The 6,108-nt window shown below is 35.7% G+C and overlaps 1 pseudogene; it reads left to right on the top strand.

Annotated features, from left to right (window-relative positions):
• LOC107643269 overlaps positions 590-6,108 on the top strand; it is an 8,720-nt pseudogene continuing 3,201 nt past the window's right edge.

Genomic DNA, 6,108 nt, shown 5'->3' with positions numbered 1-6,108 from the left:
GAGGCTAGAGAAAAGAAAAATCTCCAAAAAAAAAAAAAGAAAAATCTCCAAAAAACTTCGGTTTAGTGGTAAACTTCTTTGATTTGTAATAAATTCACTTTAAGGGCTTGTTTGGGTGAGCTTTTGAAAAAAGATATTCTTTTTAGTTATCTTTTTTTAAAAGATCTTATAGAAAAATAAAAGTAATTTTATGTTTGGATATCTCATGTAAAAATGTTTTTTTATCTATCAATTATATTTGGGTATAACAATATAAAAGTATTTTTTTGTTCATTTATTACACGAAAAACATCTTTTTTTAAGGAAAAAAGATCTTTTAAAAAAAGATATAAATTACAGCTTCTCAAAAAAGATCTTTTTTTGATTTTACTAGTGCTTTTATTTTTACTGCTAGAAATTTGCTAAACACGTTAAAAAATAAAAAAATATAATAAAAGAAGATCTTTTTTTAACAAAATAATGGTACCCAAACATACACTAAGAATGAGAATCCTTAATACCTATAACAAAAAGAATGGGAATCCTTAATTTTCAACCGAACCTGATAAAAAGAGAAAAGAAAAAAAAATCCATCAGCATTCAGCTCCCCGCCAAATATAAACATTAATGCGTATTTTTAGCCCAAGAAAAAGGCGCGTGAGCGGTGAGTGAGCTGAAATGAGTACCTAGACTGAGCAGTGTCAGTGAAGCGGCGGCGGCGGCGGCGCGGTGCAGGTGACAATGTGCGGCGACGCAACCAACTGGGACGAAAATGCGTACAGGGAACGCCTCCTCAAGGAGAGGGAGATCCAAACCCGAACCGTTTTCCGTACGGCTTGGGCTCCTAGTCCCCGAAACCCTAATCCTCACTCTCTCGTCGTTGCTTCCAGCGACGGTTCTATCGCCTCCTACTCCATCCCTTCCTGCATCTCCAACCTCGTCAGTCACCACTCTCTTATCTCCCATCGTCATTTGCCTCTTGTTTTTTTTGTTAGAGATTGAACTTGTGATTCTGAGTTTATTTATTTTATTAATTTTTTTCGCAGAAAAGTAATACCGATGCCAATGCGGCTAGGTGAGTTTGCATTGCGATTTTATGGTAATTTAAGTTTTATCTGTTGTGTTTATTGGAGTTAACTGTGTTTTGATATGGATTGGAATTGGCGCAGATTATTGGCTGAACCAGATTGCTTCTTTCAAGGGCATGATGGACCTGCATATGATGTCAAATTCTATGGTGATGGTGAAGATGTACTGTTGTTAAGGTTCAAATTTGTGCTATTATCTCTATGGCTCTAATTTTATTACGTTATATTGGTCTCCATCTACCTGTTGCTGATGGTGAATTAAACATGAGGATTGTCGCATGTTATTGGATACCGGTTGACTGTAGCTTTGACTTGCAGTTGTGGAGATGATGGGTGGATTCGAGGATGGAGGTGGAAGGAACTTGCAAACTCAAATAGTGCTGTTTCTTCTCAAGGTTGTGCTTCTGGGCTGAAACTTGCTTAGATCTTTGATGATTCAATTAGTATCCTGTTATTCTAACTGTTCCATCTTGCATTTTGACTTTCTTGCATGAGACTTGTTAATATACGTGACAGCCATCGAGTTGATTGATGTGTTATTGCAAAGTTTATATTCCGAAAATAAGTAATTGGGATTGATGTGTCAGTGTGATGCCTGCGGAGTTGATCTTTATTCGGGCTTGGATTATTTTGTTCATTCATTTTCTCCTGTGCCCTGCTGTATTATCCATGATTAGGGAGGTTTTCTGTTCACCTCCTTGTGTTTTATGTCTTTTCCGCACTCCACTTTCCGCTCACATTTTTACCTTTGAAATGGATGAATTCTTCAATCTCTTTATGCATGTTGTTTCCTATTATTTCAGGAAACAATATCAAACCCATACTTGACCTGGCAAATCCTCAACACAAGTGAGCTTTAACTTTTACAGAATGCATACTCCTTGTTAGCCAGATCTGCTTCCAATCAGTTACTCCCCTTCCTCCTGGAGTCCTGGTCCCTTATTAACATCACACCGTTATTGTTGTCTTTCAGAGGTCCTTGGGGTGCACTTTCACCTATCCCTGAGAATAATGCTATTGCTGTTAATTCTCAGGTTTTTAATATTTCCTTTTTTTTTTTCTCTTTTAGTTTAAAGAATATCGTTTTTCATAACAGTTTGTTTCGTTGATTGTGTGTGTTCAACTGTTCATGCTTCCTTGTTCAATTGCAGGGAGGATCTGTTTTCTCTGCTTCTGGTGATTCTTGTGCATATTGTTGGGATGTGGTATGTATTTGTGGGGGGTGAATATAATTTTTGTTTAGGAGGTTTCTTGGTATAAATTGATTTATTTGTTGTATCTGTTGTTCTCCTTGGTTAACAAGTTTTAATACTGTAGGAAACTGGTAAAGTGAAAATGGTATTTAAGGGGCACTTGGACTACTTGCACTGCATAGTTGCTCGCAACTCATCCAATCAGGTCTCGAGTCTTAACCCTATGACTTCTGTTAGTTTCACTAGTTGGTGATCATTTTATCTATTTTGCTGTAATAATATTTCTTTTATTGAAAAAGAAAAAAATAACTTGGTGTTTATGCCCTAATTTTTTGTGGCCATATTTATGGAATATAAAGTGCTACACACCTTTTTGCAGGCAATTAAAGATCTAAACAGTGGATGTAAGAGGAAAAGGAGTGCTCCTAGTGATATTAGTAGTAGTCTAAAATATAGAGCGGGTCGATAACGTGGAGTCTAATAATTTGGTTATAGCCCTATCATTCTATTGTTTATTGAACAAAAATTGAATGAGCTATGGACTTTTGGAGCTTTTAGGATTGAGTGCATGCACTTTTAGACTTGAGACATTAGGGAATATATGAGCTAGTATTTTAAAATCTGATTGCTAAACGTCCCTGTTGCTGCCATTTATTCAGAATTGTCACCCCACTGTAGTCTGTATGTACTCTCGAGTGTTCTAACTCCTTTTTTAATACCAATGTTCAGATCATAACTGGTTCAGAGGACAGGACTGCACGAATTTGGGGTACATTTTTCTATAAATTATTTGGTTCATTAAATATATTTGTGCAGAATTTTGGCTGATACTTTTGTTTTTGTGGCTTCTATACCATACTAGATTGCAAAAGTGGAAAGTGTATCAAAGTGATTGATCCAGTAAAAGATTTGAACTTAAAAGGATCTGTTTCATGGGTTGGCTGTGTTGCATTAGATGCAAGTGAGAGCTGGTTGGTAAGCCTCTAAGATTTCATACTTCCCTTCCATTGATCTCTCCCTTCTTTTGGTCTACATGTGCCTATGTAGTAAAAGAAATACGAATTTCTAGACAAAATGATGTTGATCACTTCCTAGCAGGGGTGGCAAGCGGTCTAGACCACCCCGCCAAAAGCCTGCCAGTTGGTGGGTTAGCCCGCCCCGCCCCGCCTAGTGAGGCGGTCCCTAATATCTATCCCACCCTGCCTAACGACGGGTTGGCAGGCCGGTGGGCTAAGCCTGCCTTCTCTCTCTCTCTCTCTCTCAAAAATTACTAAACCATTAAATATTGAAAAAAAAAATACAATTTTACAAACATTTTAATAAATCTATAATTTCTAAATTCATATAATTCTAAATTTCTGATAAATGTAATCTTTAACCAAGTTTTTTGAAACAAAATAATCAAACAAACATTGTCCAAATTAAAACATTCTTCAAAGCATTTAATTAAACATTGTTCAAATCTCATCAATCAAACATTATCCAAGTTATAGCTTAAGTAAAATAAACAAACATTCCAAAGACAAATTTGTGAGTAGGGTTAGGGGTGGGTGGGGAGACAGATGGGAGTGACTTGTGCTTATGGGTAGGGTTATTTGTGCTGGGTTTGGTAGTTGAGTTTATGGGTTTGGGTAGTTTTTGGTTTAGGCTATAAAAAAAATAGCGGGCCCGCCGGGCTAGCCCGCACCGTCAAAGGCCGCCAAAGCTGTGGGTTTTAGGCTTTTTTTTTAAATTTTGGCGGACTCAAAACTCTAGCCTGGCCTGCCTTTTTTCGGCCCGACGAACTCCGGCCCGTTTGCCACCCTTACTTCCTAAGTTACCTATGGTTGCAGACTTGCAGTTGGTATCCAGCTATGAGAACAGATATTTAGATAATGATTTTACACTTAATTTATTGTCCTATTTTACAATCAGAGGAGCTAACTCATATTAACATTGGCATATGGCAAGTTAACAATCAAATAGAACTTCGTTTCCCTTAGTTCGTAGTTGTGATACAATTCCTCGTTTAGTATAATCATTGTTACAGAAATGCTATTTGTTGCTACCCTCTGCTAAACTTTCTATTATTAATAACTATCACATTTTATGGCCAAAATATCCCTTTCTAAAGGCATTATGTATCTTGTAATTGCCGTTTGCTTCTGTGAATGGTTAAGGGACCATTGTCATCATTCCACAGGCTTGCAGTAGTGGACGGAATATATCCCTTTGGAACCTTCCTGCTTCAGAGTGCTTATCAAGGATTTCAACTCGTGCTTCTGTACAGGACATGCTATTTGACAGCAACCAAGTGAGTTGGCTAACCTTCATAATTCATATCTTTTGTTTCTGCCGTCTTGCTGTCTTGAACACTAAACGATCAAAATAGCCCTAATTTGTATCTCAACTCTCACCTCTGTCAGATTTTGGCAGTTGGTGCAGATCCTCTACTCAATCGCTTTGACATGAATGGTGCAATCCTTTCGCAAATACAGTGTGCTCCTGCATCAGCTTTCTCTGTCTCCTTACATCCTGCAGGGGTAGGTTCTGGTTCTGATTCAACATCTTATTGCTGTTGAGATGGGTCACTGTGTGGTCAACTCAAGCTTGCTGCATTCATGACTTGTTATTTTCTAGTTTATTTTATTTATGTTGAATGCATTACTGCGTTATTCTTTCCAGGTTGTGGCAGTTGGAGGTTATGGATGCCTTGTAGATGTTATCTCACAATTTGGTAGCCATATGTGCACATTCCATTGCAAGTGCATTTAAGCGAATTCTGCAGTTAGTTTGAAAATTCTGAAGTTTCAAGCTCAGAATGATTCCCATGTCGATGAATCACAAAAATAACAGGCAAATGTACGGTCAAATGAGATGCTATTAAATATTGGGCCACAAAAGTGGGAGCTTTGATTTGTTCTTGGTAATATGTGGCAGGAGCTGTACCATTCTACGCGGACCAAAATGCCACAGATTTGTTGCTCGCCGCAGAAACATCTGAGGTTTAAAGATGGTCCGTATAGTTGTATTAATTATATGTATTATTTATTATGGATTGATTTAATTCCGTGGGAGAGAGTTTTACATTGAAGGAAGGTCAAACAAAATTCCGTGGGAGAGAGTAGTTCTGTTTTAATGAGAATGTGTTTGAAGGGCAGAAGATATAATAAAAAGGTAATTTAAGAATAATATATTTTTTAAGGGAGTTAACAAAAAACTAATAATTGAGTATTTTTATTTAACAGAATTAATTTTTTATAGATATAATATTAATTTTATTTTTTTTGGTTAATTTTTTCAGTATTTAAAATTTTTTTAGTTAAAAATAACTATTTACTCTTTGGTTTAATTTCGGAAAATAGTTTTGATATTTTGATCTCAATCAGATTTGCATTGAAAAGAATGAAATTACTAATGATGTAATTGGAACACTTGTTAAGTGACTTTGGCGGTGGAGAATGGAGATGCATGGGTTCAATGAGTTTGACTTGTGTGTTGCCTCTGTATCTGTAAAAAATTAGACATTAAGAGAGATTTGATATATATTTCTTCTCAAATAATTTTATTTCTCTGATTATTATTTAAAGGGATGAATTTAGGACTATTTGCTAAAGTTTTGTTTGGTTAGAAAAAAGAAAATAAAGGAAAAGAAAGTGAGCAAGAAAGAAGATAAATGAAAGTTGATTGAAATCTTAGTCTTTCTAGATTTATTTGTATAAAAAGAAAATAAAAAAAGGAAATGAAAGTTAAAAGATATTAGTAGCAAATCATATTTTTTTTGTTATTCAAACTTTAGATATTACCAAATTATAAATTATTTAAATGAAATATGTTTATAAAATGAATGTTTTTTAAATAGTTATTGA

Source organism: Arachis ipaensis, chromosome B01 (genome assembly GCF_000816755.2).
Source record: "Arachis ipaensis cultivar K30076 chromosome B01, Araip1.1, whole genome shotgun sequence".
In the NCBI taxonomy this organism is placed as follows: domain Eukaryota; kingdom Viridiplantae; phylum Streptophyta; class Magnoliopsida; order Fabales; family Fabaceae; genus Arachis; species Arachis ipaensis.
The sequence above is the reverse complement of the archived record's forward strand: the minus strand, read 5'-3'. Positions and strand labels throughout refer to the sequence as shown.